The sequence below is a fragment of the Camellia sinensis genome, chromosome 1 (assembly GCF_055761805.1).
Source record: "Camellia sinensis isolate YWXY chromosome 1, ASM5576180v1, whole genome shotgun sequence".
NCBI lineage: Eukaryota > Viridiplantae > Streptophyta > Magnoliopsida > Ericales > Theaceae > Camellia > Camellia sinensis.
The window spans coordinates 122,494,308-122,507,360 of NC_138961.1; the positions used below are offsets into that span (position 1 = coordinate 122,494,308).

The 13,053-nt window shown below is 35.9% G+C and overlaps 1 pseudogene; it reads right to left on the reverse strand.

Moving 5' to 3' along the window:
- Positions 1 to 4,947: 4,947 nt before the first annotated feature.
- LOC145819612 (G-type lectin S-receptor-like serine/threonine-protein kinase At5g35370 pseudogene) lies at positions 4,948 to 5,547 on the reverse strand (annotated as a pseudogene).
- Between the last annotated feature and the right edge of the window lie 7,506 nt (positions 5,548 to 13,053).

The following is a 13,053-nucleotide window of genomic DNA, read 5'->3' on the forward strand; positions in this document are numbered from 1 at the left end:
CCATATGTAACATAAGTCTCCCTAATAGGACTTATAAATAATTTTTCCTAAAAAATACAATAACTTATAAAAAATTTAATATCATTCGTCGCAGGTGTGCATTGCATGCATAAGAATAGATAATTTGAAATATAAATTCTAATATAAATCATATGACTACAATATTTTTTTCTTTTGCATATGACTACAAAATTAATAAGGAAAATAAGATAAGTATTATGTAAGCGAAATAACATTTTAAGAAAATTTAACACAATTATATATGTTAAACTTGAGAAGTTTATTATAATTTTCTCAATCCCTTTGTAATTTATCCTTAAAAAAAAAAAATACTCGTGTAAAGTCATTTGAAATATAAAAAAAAAAAATTATATAAAATTTGGCGGAGGAGGGTCTCTATTGTTTGGATCCTTGGAATCTACCACAAATCACGTTTCAATGTTTCAAATCATTAATTTTGTCAGATATTTTGTGTATTTTACCCATAAATAAAATTAGATTGGTTCGATAATCGTAATATATTCAATTTATTTGTTTTTCACGAATAACAATTGTGTTTTGAAAAATAAATCATCTATTTTTTTGTGACAACACAATAAATTGCATAGGTTACAATTATCATATCAATTTTATTTTTTGTGGATAAAATGCACAAAATGTCTAATAAAATAAGTTGTTTAAATAATTAAAATAAGACTTGTGGTGAGTCTTATACGCCCAAACAATATCTTCCAATGCAGATTAGACCGAAGACAATCCTCCACCGAATTTTTTTTACAAGTATACTATTTTTATTTATTTTTATTATTACCAGCTTGTTAGAGAGAGAGAGAGGATGCAAAGAAGGAAAGGCTGCAGTAATGTAGGACTCATACATTCCGTGCTGGCCTTAAATGATGTTTCAGATGGTGAAGTTAATGAAGTTTGGGGAGGTCCCTCTTATTAATTCTCTTCTTTGTTTTTAAATTTTGTCCCACTATTCCCATTCTATTTAATTCACATATCTCTATATTTAAACATAGAGTTTGTATGTCTTAAATATTACAGAGTTTACGTACACAGCGAGAGGGAAAAAACAAAAAAAACAAAAATAGAGCAATGTACAATGCTTTTATTTGACGTGTGCTTTTATCATAAGTCATTATCGTAAGACAACACATGTTACCTCTGCCACGCCATTACTAGTGAATTAAATGGCCATTTTACACGCACACACATACATATGCGTGTATATCCACCATTTGTTGTTTGGTTTTTAAGCCAATTTGGCTAATCCAAAGGGGCTTTAAACTTGTTTTAATGCTGGTGATATAATTTCTGCTATAGTTATAATGGACTTATTTGGTATAATTTATTCTAAATTAAAAGTAAATAATCAAAAAATAAAACATAAAAATACCTTTTTTTAGTTTTCAAATAATTAATTTTTTAATTTATTGAAATTATTTTTGTCTAATCTGTAAACATAAGTTGTACAAAAAAATCTAGCACAAATTTTAGAATTAAAATAAGCTGTAAACAACTTATGTAATCTATAGCAAACACCACCACTATATAGTAGCTTAAACGGAAGACAGAACTGGTTACAACGCAACTATTATTAGATATGATAATTGATGATTGAGAAGATATTAGAAAGTTTTATTTTAGATGTTTTAATTGATTGTCATATCATTAAGTCTAAAAGCTTAGTCTAATTTTTAGACTTGTATATAGCAATGCCCTTATTATTTTTTTATTTTTTTATTTTTTTTTATTTTTACCAACAAAAAGGGGCTCTGAGGTGTCATCACGGCCCCTGTGGGCCCTGACCCCGGGATAACCTGCTGCCAGACAAGAATTAACTCCTACCAAGTGAGGGACCGGCCCCTATGGGCCCTAACTCCGGGATAACCGGTTGCCAGGTAGGAATTAACCCCTACCAAGTGAGGGACCCACCACCAGGACGCTAACGGAGCTCACGCTATACGCTACAAGCCGCCGAGGGTTCGAACCAGAGTACAAAGGGGGGGTTCTCAAAGAGAACACTTCTACCTCCCCTCAAGATTCGACCATGGATCAAGCCTGTGAAGATGAAGTGCTTTCTCCACCAGGTCACCGCCCCTTGTGGTTGCCGTTATTAGAAGTGTTAGAATTTGACATAATTTGATACCGTTACACTGTGTTAAATTTGCCACATAATTTGTTAGATTGTCAAGTGAAAATGTTTTTTGTGTGCATCTTTGGATTGGGGCGGCAGCCTACTATATCTAATTTTGTGCCAAGAAATAGAAGAATTTTTTTTTACTTATTTATTATTTTTTTAATCATTTGACATTAACATATCATTTTAGTAATTCAACATTGAAAGGGGTCTTATCGCTTCAAGCCATGTCAGCAAAAAGGTACATGTTCATTATTTCATAATTGACAATTATACGATTTACTTTTATTGAAATTAAAAATTAAATACTATAATTATAAATGCATTGCACACGGACAAACACTTTTTTAGAGACTCATAATCTCATGTCGTTGAATGAGAAATCGGGTGTCTGTTGTGTTTTGTACAGAACAGGAGTTGCTATGACTCCTACTAGGTTAGACTCCAAACCTATTAAGATTATCTAAATTGTTCGTTTCCTATTATTTATCAAGCTTATTATTTATGTAAAAATTAAATTGGTCGGACATTGATTACCACATGATAATTGAATAAAATTTTATTTTATTTTCAAAATCACTTTGTTTTTAATATAAATGTGATCTCTAATGGTATAACTGTGAATATATCTTGTCAATCTAATTATTTTATAACTATTAATACATCTTATCAACTTAATTATGTTTATAAATTATGAATTTGTTTGGCATAACCTACTGTAACACACTTTTTTTTATCAATTTATCTTTTTTGAGTCGTATCATCTCTTTATATTTCTACACATCTTTTTATAAAAAAAAAATTAAAAAATACATTTATTTAGATCACTCTAAACAATCTTTATATATTAAAAGTTATTACAAAATGAAAAGTGCAAATCATGTTGATGGGCTTAAAGTGAGTCACACTAAATAGCCCTTTGCTGACCCGAAGCGACATGGCTTGGTAGGCTCCCCATGCCGCTGAATGAGAGGTGAATTGGGGTACAAGTACAAGTTGCTGGTTGGCAAATGATCCTATTAGTCCTGTAATTTAAGTGAAAGATCACTTTAATTTTTCTTAAAATTATAAAAATTAGAATAATATTTCATTTAAACTATAGAGATTAATGATAAAATTTTTCTATAATTTATTTTGAATTTCATTCTAATCTCTGTAATTTTGCACGTGATTTTTTTAATTTAAAATGTGATAACACAGTCAGATGGGCTACATTATAATATAATCAAAAGTGTAAAAATTAAATTAAAATTATAAGAATAAAAAATAGAAAGACTAATGATGCAATCTACCCTTGCTGATATTACTACCAAAAACACACTTTTTATTTTTATTTTTATTTTTGTTTTTTTAATATATTCAAACCAAAAACACACTTTACTAAGGGGTTTTTTTTTTAAGGTCCTTGGTATTATGATTTTATAGCATAAAGGACACCAAATATTTTCATAATGTCTAAGGTCCCTCAACAATATTTTCATAATATCTAAGGTCCCTCAACCTTGATCCAGAGAAATTTCAGTCCAGAGAAAATTGGTCCAGAGAAATTTGGTCCAGAGAAATTTCAGTGCAGAGAAAATTGGTCCAGAGAAATTTGGTCCAGAGAAATTTCAGTGCAGAGAAAATTGGTCAGAGAAATTCTGGATCAGAGAAATTTCTCTGGACCAAATTTCTCTGGATGAGTTTCTCTACTTTTCTTCTCACTTACATCCAAATCATTGTGATTCATTAGGTAAGCAACATTCTTCAACTGAATTCAACTGGAAAAATTTCACATTGTAATATGTAAGCAACATTAGAATGGGATAACAATGGCAACTTACCAGAACCAGAGAAACTCTTGAAAAATCTGAGTATTTCTCTAGTTTGTTATTGAAATATCAATTGAGAATTACTTTGGTTTATTAAAAATAACAATTGAGAATTTCTCTGGTTTGTAATATTTTTTGAAAAATTTCTGCAGGTCCAGAGAAAATCTATCCAGAGAAATTTCAACCCAGAGAAATTTCCATCCAGAGAAATTTCAAACCAGAGAAATTTGAAATTTCTCTGATTTGTTCAATTTTTTTGATTTTCTATGTTTTGCAAATGTCTCATCCAATTCCCAAAAATGGTGCAAATCAGAGTATTTTCTGGTGATTTAAACACTGGAATATCTTGTCAATAATTGCCTTAAATCACATGTGGTTTTCGTTTTGGGGGAATAAAATGAGCAACTTTGTAAAGAAATTTTAATCAACGGAAAAAAAAGAAAAAAGAATTCTAATCAATTAGAGCACTGAGAGAAGAAATCTATGGGTTATAAAATGAATTCAATTCTCAACATGACATCATTACACCTTTATACATACTAAAGATTCAAAAAACATGATTTCCAAACCAGAGAAAATTCACAGAGAAAATGCCAAATTTCTCTGGACAACACTTGAGGACTAGTTCAATCCAAACCAGAGAATTTCTCTGGATCAACCTAGAGAAAATTCAGTTCAAACCAGAGAATTTCTTTGGATCAACCCAGAGAAAATTCAGTCCAATTCACTAATATCTTGATTAGCAGCTACCACAGTAAAGATAAAACAAAAAAATCCACATGCATCTTAAAACTTAATCTAGCACTACAGTAAAGAATTACATGACAAATCTTAGTTCTCCAAAATAATTTTTTGTTTGCTTCCTTCATATATCCACTAGGATGCTTTTCAAGGAAGTAGGCTGATGATTCCTTCCTATTGATCTCATAGGATGTAAATACCTCATGTAATTAACATGACCCTCAAAGTGGAGCCCTCTTCTTCTTGATTCATCTAGGAACTATAGAGATGTACACTTATCGCATGATTCACATCACTATTTCCAAGTCCAGAATAATCAAGCTTGGCTATTCGAAATTCAGATGGAGACAAGTTCACCTGAATAACAACTACACTACCATTATGACCAAACAGATACAGACCTGTTTGGTTTATCGCCATATACTCCACTGCATAATTTGAGTTCGTATAAGCCTTGGTATCCATTGACAGTTTCCAATATGTCAAATTCTGCCACTGCAGTAAAGCGTCTGAGGCACTAACCGCGAGCCTGTAATTGCCAGTTGACAAGTCACTGCTTGATACAGTGCTCGACAGCAATAACCCAAGAGGCAAATTCTGCCCAATCACAATCGTGTCCGTTGGATAACGAAAGCTCTCCCAAAGGGTAACATTGAATTGATCAAGCAAAAGAAGATTGCCCATTTCGGTTAACTGAAGAGCGGACACCGACGCCTTCAATGGCGCAGTTGACCATCTAAAAGCGCCATCTTGATCGGTAATTGAAATCCCATCAAGGGTTAGACTCATCTTTCCTGAATTCGAAATGGGAGCATCACGATTAGCAGACCAAGTGATAGCATTGGATGCCATGTGAATGACACACAAATAGAAGTTTGTTTGCTGACCATTATTTGAATGTGAAGCAGAAACAGAGAGCCCATGTAGAGAGAGAAAGTGAGTAGAAAGAGAGGGAATGGGGTGAGGGACCTTAGACTACAAAAGAACAGATTGTGGACCTAATCCATTACTAAAAGTTGGATAGGGACCTTAGACCGATTTTCCCCTTTACTAATTGGTCGAACCGACACAAACATTCATACCATTTTATTTTGTTCAAGACAAAGATTTCACACCCCACTGTAGAACACCACTATCTCAAACCTGGCAGTGTTCATAGATAATATACAATGAAGCTATTACAATTATTGCTTTATTAAATTAGTGTTTTATTAAAATAATTTTGTATTTTTATAAGAACGCATACTATAAATAATATACAATTATTTTAACAAAGACACATATTGTATATTCATTTATTTATTTCAAGGAAAAGAAAACCTCCATTTTGATTGAAAAAATACTTATTGTCAAAAAACGAGTGAAAGGGAAGAGAAAATTTAAGAGTGGGTAGGAAAATATTTAGAGGTAAGGCCCACTTATGTAGCTTAGGTGTAAATTTTAAAAAATTATTAAATTGTGACATATGAGAAATTATAAAACAAATTAGGTGAGTTAACTCTAATCTACCAATTATGTAATAAAAATAGATTAATATCATCCTACCTGTCAAATTTTTTTTGCTATGCTGTTGATTGGCAGCATCATGTGAAAATCCTCATAAAATTTCGGGATTAGTGAATATATTCATAAATTTCTGAGTGGATGTTTATGGCGGTGTTTGGGAAGATGATTGGGCTGAAATAATCAACTAATAACAGATAAAATAGATTGAAATAATTTATAAGATAAAATATCACGTCCAGTATATAATCATTATGTTTTTTTTTTTGGTCATAACTATCAAATCAATTTCAAAACAAAAAGACAACCAACTCTTCAATCACAATTTTTGTAGTCAGATTAAAATAGTCAACAAAAATTAAATAGCCAACTAAAATAGTCAACTTAACAGATAACACCAATAAATCCACTACTAAAAATGTATGCAAATGATATATAAATTACTAAATTTTATAATGTTTTTAACCGATTTGTCATTTAATTTAAAAAAATTAAAATCTAAAATAAAACACTTTAATAACGTGATAGATATCACATCGAAGGGAAAAAAAAAGATAAAAAAAGTCTATAAAATTTCTTAGCTTAGAGCATCTCTAACCATTGTTGCTATAATGCCATTGCTATTGCTATAATTTAGCAATGAATAGTGCTATGTCACGATTCTGAATCTAATCTCGCAAAGTGCAATGCAAGACCGATAAATCACCAAAGAGTCCAAATCCGGCAAATCGTTTTGAAAAACTGATTTTAATAAAGAAGTGTCAAACATGCACTGCTTTGCCAGATACAAAGTCACCACCTAAATGTTTTATTTTGGAAAATTTAGGAAACCCTGACTCGTGCCTAAGGCCACGTGTCCGTCATCACCAAAGTTGCCTCGGCTCGAGAACTTGGGTACGAGAGGGGAAGGTCATGCAATGAGCACCCCTGCTCGCCCGATCAAAGATCGGCCTTTACTAACATGATATTTTGTTTTTAAAAACACATGTGTTCTTATTCCGGTTTATTAATCTATCATTATTACGTGATGCGCACAGCATACAAGTATAGACTAGACCGCCTAAATTAGAACAAAACATCTCATGTTTGTTTGTTTGAAAATGGTTTGAAGGTGCTACTCGCAAGTAGGCTAAGACGTAGATTTGCCACCCTCGAGTGGGCTTAGAAAACAAGATTTTTCGACTTCGCAAAGTGGGCTTAAAACTCGCATTTCGATGAATTGTTCCAACTCAAGCAATCCAACCTTCATCCGCAGGCATTCATGCAGTTATATCAGTTAAGCAAATAGTCTCATGGTAAGCATGCTATCATGGCAGTCACTTATACTCATGCAAGGATGCTAAAGCATAAACACTTACAGTGTACTCCGAGCCGAGCCAAAACAAAAGCTAGTCAGTAATCAATGCATGATCCTAGCTATGTTAACAATGCCTAATGCAACACATGCAAAATCCAACTAAGATTGGCTCGGCTATTCTAAGATGTCATGTGAATGCAATTAGATAACATGTATTCAAATTGGAATTGAAATACAATGTAGTTTGTATGATGCGCCGAGCCCGATGCATGTAAGACAAATGAATGAATGCAAACATGCAAGCATAAGGATGCTAATTGAAATATGACCTAAAACTAACCATCGTAAGCGGTTAAGTAAAAGGGAGAAAGACGTGGGGTTAGAAGACATTCACACACTCATGCACACTTCTTACAAAATTCGCCCTCTCGACGGAGGGTCCGAATGAATAATACAAGCTAGCTACGCTAAGCTATTCAAACTAATCTAATAATCTAATTAGACTAATTATTACACAATCAAAATGAATAACTAGCTAACACTAAGCTAATTATTACAACACGTTAACTAATTAAACATATTCGCTAGTTTAATTATTACACAATCGAATTGAAACGAATAGCTATACTAAGCTAATTAAATATTACACAACAAATCAAATGACCAATCATTCAAACTAATGAACAGCAGTGAAATGGCCTCGCGGGCGAGGAAGAGATGCATGCTCGGTCAGCTTCACTCGGAAATCCGTTGCCATGCCTCATGTTGCCTCTGTTTGCACTGCTTTAGACTTTTGAAAATTGTACAAATCTCCAAAACACTTCTGATCCACCTCATGGACATGCTGGGAGGTCATCGGCCAAGTGGTATGGTCATCGGCTAAGAAATAAAGGTCATCGACCAAATATGAGGCTATTGGCCAAATATTTCTAGCCGATCGGCAGACAAGGTGGTCGATTGGCCACTGCTTCCTGCAGACTCTCCGTTTTGCTACAACAAACACAAACAGAGGCATGATAGTATATTTGCAAGAAAATGTATGTGCAACTACACTCCTTATTATGTTTGAAGCTCAAATGAGTGTAGTGCTCGACTCTCGAGTCATTAATCACACATTTCGATGCATGATGGCCAAAGAGGCCGAGTTGCACAAATCAATATGGATGAAATACACAAAAACACATAAATGTCTTAACCTCTATCATGCATGATTAAGAGGGTCAGCGACCGAGAATTGAGGCACGTTTCATCACTTCAAGTATGAAACGTCCCTCGTTTCTCGTGTTTGGCTTAACACCCAAACCAAACACAATGCAATGCATGCACAGCTTAACAAAGCTAATGGCATGCAAACAATGTAATGCAACATGACCATGCAAGCACCATGTAATGTAACTCAAGCATGCAACAACAATACAATGGAACAAGCATGCAACAACATGCTATATATCAATCATGCAACAATATGGAACTAGCATGCAACAACATGCAATGTACCAAGCAATGCAATAAGCATGAAACAACATGCATAATGGAATTAAACTAAAATGGACAGACCTTAATCATGCCCAAATCAGTGGCCAAAATGTTGGAATAAAGGCATGAAATGCAAAACAAGCATGCGCATGCAATGACCCATTGACTGGGCATGGGAGCACAACTCTCAAACATGAGCAATGAGTGACAAACATGAGAATGTGGCAATGAAGTAAGCTCTGAAATCATGTGAGGGACGATGCCAAATCATGCACACAATACAAGCCTAGCATGCTAGGAGGTTCAAAGCTTAAGGCTAGCCAAGGAACTAATACCAAGGCCACATGAATCAAGCCCCAAAGCGCCAAGGACAACCAAAACAGTCCTAAATCATGCCAAAATGATGCTAAAACATGCATGGAATGAGGCCAAAACAAGCTTGCATGGCAAGCACGAAACATGACACATATAAGGCCAACAAAGAGGATTACACTACACCCCCCAAAACCAAGCATGAGATGACAATACCAACACAAATCAGAGTTAAGGCATGTCAAAATAAAACCAAAAATACACTGAAATGATAGCCAAAAGGCCTAAGCATGGTGGCATACACAATGACCCATACTTGAGGCAAAAAACACCAAACCTCCAAAGCATCAAAAGAATGAAAGATGTAAGTGTATGACCACACTACATGGACTGAAATCACATATGAAATGATGCCAAATCATGAAAATGGTCCAAGCAATGCATTCTAGTGGCTTGGAAACTCAAAGCTAACAAGCTAGAATGCACTATGGCTATACAAAGCAATGCATGCATGACTAAAACAACATCAAATAGAGCTCAAGCATGGTAAAACATGAGGGAAAGCTTCTTTGAGTTGAGCCAAAACATGCTAGAATGATGATCTAAACACAAGATGTATGTTAAGGCAATAGAGAGGATTGCACTACAAGTGTATGTAAGAGGCTATCAAACCAACGTTAGACATAGGTACATCATGCTGAAATAAGGTCTAATACATGCTAAAATGGAGTCAAAACAAGCTTAACAAGCATGTTACTTTTATGAGCTATTAATACAAGCATATAAGACACAAGGAGAGGGGATGACCCTCCCCTACTTGGGACCACAAAAGACACTTTCCACCACTGAAATTCCTCTGAGTTTTAGTGGTAAGAAGGCCAAAACAAGTCGTCCCAATAGCTTAAAAGGAAGGCATAAGAACAAGACCAAACAAGGCCTAAGAGGGGGTAGACAACCCCCAACACAAAAGTGACCTTAAACAAACATTACAAGCATGAAAAATCAGAACTTTTTACAGTAGAAAGTTAAGCTTAAATCAGCATGCAAATAGGTCCAAAAGCTTAAACCAAAACAAGGGTTTAAAAGCTAGTTGACTCAACCTTGAAGAACACCTTCAAAAACGCAACTCCAGCAGCTTTTCTGAGCTTAAACCAATCCAAAAACACTAAAACCGGCTCCTAAGGACCTCAGCAACAAAAGGATGGTGTTCTAGTAGGTGTTTGTGTGAAATAGTATGAAGAAAATGCACTTTTGAGCACAAAGTAGGGTAAATATGGAGAGAGAGAGAGAGAGAGAGAGAGAGAGAGGAAATATAGATATATATATATATATAACTTGTATCTCCACTTTTCAGAACCTCTGGAAAGGGAGAGGGGTCTCCCTTCTAATAGAAAATCAATTCTCAAGCTTGTTGAACAAGCATGAGTCTTGATTCCATCCCTCTATACACGTGTATGGAGGATGAGATTTGTGCTCACCAGCTGTCACAGCTAGCACAAAAATATCTGCAAAAGCAGGTGGAAAGGTCTCAGCCAACAAAATATGGCCGATCGACCAAAAACAGTGCCGATCGGCCAAAACTTATGGCCGATGGCAAGAAAACAAGGCCGATGGCACAAGGCCTTGGCCGATGGGTTGTAGGGCTGGCCAATAAGCCACCCTCTTCCCTCAGAAGCAAAACCACAAGTCCTTGGTCCACAACCAAGCACAAAACAAACAAGTTGAGAGATCCTAAGGCAAGGTACCCAGCCAAGACCTTCGGGAACTCAAAACGAACACTAGCATGGATGATCATCGAGTGTTCAAACGATGACGTCCAAGTCTTGAGGACGGTCAAAAATGGGGTGTCTACAATTGCCCCTCTTGGACAGAACTCGAAAGTTATAAGATGATGGGAGTGAATGTCAAAGCCTAGAGACGACCCATTTTCGACAAGGCCGAAGACTTAGACAAGCATACAAGATAACAAAGAGATGCGCTCACAGGCAGGGGCAAGATGCAAATGACATGCACAATGCCGAGCATAACTTATGATCATGCAAAGAGAGCTGTAATGAAGCATTTATTCAAAGCAAATACAACATTTTAAGCAAGTGAATAAGAAAGAGTAGTCCTACACATTCCAACAGAAAAGATGTAAGAAAATTAGAATTCTCACTGCGTCTCACGCGGAGAAGGCTAAAAAGCGACTGCAGAGAATACCCGGAGTCTCAAACACAACATCTCTCAGCGTATCACATGCAGGAGAGGAAAGGACTGTGCAAGAAAGCGTAGTCATCCAAACGCATGCCAAACGCGGGAGGAGAGAGATACGTCCAAACTCATGCCAAACGCGAGTGGAGAAGGGTAGCAGTCAAGCTGAACCGGAACTTTTCTTGAATGAATCGTACATACAATATCGTGCCAGCAAAAGAAAGAAATTCAACAGGTACAATATAGTAGAAACACATGTTCAATCTTAGATCAAGGTATCATTTCAATATCAGATAAACACATGCATATACAATGTGAGTGAGAAGGTGCATAGCAATGCAAGTGAAAAGATGCATGGCAATGCAACTAGAATGAGCATAACAGTGCAAGTAAGGCATGCGCGACAACGCAAGCAAGGGGTGCATAACAATGCAAGAGAAAGCATGCGCGACAACGCAAGCAAGAGATGCATAACAATGCAAGAAAGGCATGAACACATGTAAGTAAAGTATGCGCGACAACGCAAGCAATGTGTATAACAATGGAGGAAAGGCATGAATACATGTAAGTAAAGCATGCGCGACAACACATGCAATGTGTAACAATGCGAGAAAGGGATAAACACATGTAAGTAAAGCATGCGCGACAACATTGGGCATAACACATGTAAGTAAAGCTTGCGCGACAACACATGCAATGTGTAACAATGCGAGAAAGGCATAAACACATGTATGTAAAGCATGCGCGACAACGAAAGCAATGTGTATAACAATGCAAGAACAAAGAGAGGCACATGTTCAATGGAAGCATGGTAAAGGCATATTATTCACGATGTTGAGATGCAACTTTAAAACAAGATGAGGCATGCTCAATACAAGAGCGAAAAGACATATAAAAAATGCGTGCCTTACAAGCATGACGAAACACTCGTAAGGCAAGATATTCAAAAGCAATTCTCGAGCAATTCTTTCAATATACAAAAGGATACGAGGAAGGATACACCTCGCGCGTACCGAGTGCCGCACACGGAAGACACGGTTCGAGGTCAACACGAAGGCCGGTTAAGCTTCAAAAGTGTACTTTCTTGGACTTTTTGAAAGATGAGGGTACCAATCAGCAGAACTGACCCAAACAAGGGCATTGGAGGTGCATCGACCACAAGGGGAAGCCATCAGCCATCCATCGGCCACAAAAAGAGATTATCGGCCAACAATTTAGCCGATCGGCCAAAAGTGGCAGATTCGGGGCAATTTTGTCCATTTGCTTCGGGTCTTTAAATATAGGGTTCCAAACCCTATTTCCTTACTTCTCCTTAGTCGAAAATCATTCCTCTCTCTCTCTCTAGGTGATTTTCTTCCCTTCGATTCGTGCTTTTCTCCCATTTTCAAGCCTTCTGCAACTTCCAATTCGCGAAACACTCTTTGTTCCAAATACTTTGAACCAAACGAAACGTGATTTCGGTGCCACATTCTCAATTTCCACGACTTGGGATTTGTTTCCCCCGAGTTAACCTTGGTTCCCATGCTTTCTTCTGCACTTTGACATTTTCTCCCGTTTTTTACCCCTCGGGGTTGACT